The 1,977-nt window shown below is 56.0% G+C and overlaps 1 pseudogene; it reads right to left on the reverse strand.

The window, feature by feature from the left end:
• Nucleotides 1-738: 738 nt before the first annotated feature.
• On the reverse strand, nucleotides 739-1,551 carry LOC119332797 (annotated as a pseudogene).
• Between the last annotated feature and the right edge of the window lie 426 nt (nucleotides 1,552-1,977).

Genomic DNA, 1,977 nt, shown 5'->3' on the forward strand with positions numbered 1-1,977 from the left:
GGTAATCACGTCATGCATGGGGCCACTGTCTGTGCCTAAAATACGAATTAATACAGCTTGTATACGACGACCTCACACAGAAATAGAATAATTCGTTTTTATTAATTCAGGGCAGGGATACTGAAGACGGACGGTGCACATGGAAACAAATAACGAACGTCCTCTAACAGCTCGAATATTATCAGAAACACTGCTCGCAATCGATTATCCAAGGGCCCTGTGATGGTGACCAGCCTGTCGTTGAAGCCATAGGAGATGTTGTGTGGTGAGATCTGAATTGCAGTTTCCGAAGCTTCAGTGAATGACCTAGCCAGCAATAAAGAAGGGTGTGTGTAAGTGTGTTAGCTTCCACAACTCAGACCAGCGAAGGATGGCGAAAACACTAGAAAAGAAGCCAAGGCCTGACCAGAAGAGCAGCACACAAGGCAAAACAAGGCGGTAAATCCAATCCAGCGCGCATGGCATGGGTACAAGGCAAAACACACACGCGCGCACACAGAGTTCATTAATCAGAGATGCAGCAAGCGTAGCATGATCGGCAGTGCGCTAAGCCGACGGACGCACATGAAACTAAAAGACGAAGAGAAGGGGGGGAAACATATCTATACTTGATAACAGATCCTCCTTTGCCGATGAGCACGCCGCAGCAGGGCTGAGGCACCACCAGCACTAGTGTGGCCTCCCAGTCGGACACCTGGTCACCCTGCGAGAACCAATTATCAACTTGAGAGGATGAAATCACCTCACCTGCTCGCTTCGGGGGATGCAGCAAGTGTAGTTTGTTGTTGCCCTGAACTGAAGAGTTAAGAGATGTATAGGCAGATGTAATACCTGAACCTGGCAGAGGAGGAGTAGCTCCATGGCATCCATGACCTGGCTGAGCAGGCCGTAGACGATCACGACCCTGCGGTCAGTGCCGGGGAGGAGCTGGTCGTGGCGGGACGCGGGAGAGCCTGACCCGGGCGCCGGAGCGGGCCTCGACGGCGGACCCGCCCGCCCCGATGATGAGCCCGGCCTGGGCGTGGGTGACGAGGAACCTCGCGTGCGTCCGCTTGTTCACGCCGGCGAGATCATCATCATCATCTGGTTCCGAGCCACGCGCAGGTGTATGCACATGAGAAGGAGAGCAATCGGATTGGTGACCATGGAATCGAACCACGCGCAAAGCAGGTGTGATGAGCTGCTCGGGAGGGCGGAATGCGGCTGGGTACCTTGGTGACCGTGGGACGGATCCACGGCGCGGGGGGCGGTGAGGGTGAGCCCCGCCTCCGCGAGCGACAGCAGGGACACGGCGCGCGTCAGGTCGTCGCTGCCGCCGTCTTCTGGACACGGCGGATGTAGCTGGGTACCTTGGTTGGCGCCGTCATCTGAGACGTGACGGGTGGACGGCGAGGATTCCATGGCGACGGTGAGCCCCTCCTCCGCGCGCGTCGGCAGCTTGTCGCTCCCGCAACCGCTGCCGCTGTCGTCTGGGTCCGGGGCGGGTGAAGGTGCGGGCGGGTGCGTAGCTTGGCGGCGGTGGGCGTCGTCGTCGGCGGGGTCGGGATCCATGGCGGCGCGGAGAGGGAGGCGGCGGTGGGAGGAGTTGACTCCTCTTCTCCTCTCCTCGTGTCTGTCAAGAGAACCCGCGGGTCAGCCCAACATTTTAGACTCTCACCCCTGGAATGCATTTTTAATGTTTTATCTATTTTGTACTCCTCTATTATGGAGGATGCTTATATTTTATTCTAGACTAGACAAACATACGTTTCACTCTCACGGAAATTTATGCACCTTATCAAATTGGAAAATGTTTCAATTAAGCCGGATGGAAACAATGACCCATAAACTGTCTTCCCCTCCGGCCTTATCCCTCCTCATACGATCTCTCTCCCCCACTCATACTCCTCGTCTTTTTCCTCCCCCGCCTCTCTTCCGTTTCATCCGAGATGGGAGAGGGTGCCCATGGCGACACCGAAGCACCAGCCGCCATTGTTG

The sequence above is a fragment of the Triticum dicoccoides genome, chromosome 7A (genome assembly GCF_002162155.2).
Source record: "Triticum dicoccoides isolate Atlit2015 ecotype Zavitan chromosome 7A, WEW_v2.0, whole genome shotgun sequence".
NCBI lineage: Eukaryota > Viridiplantae > Streptophyta > Magnoliopsida > Poales > Poaceae > Triticum > Triticum dicoccoides.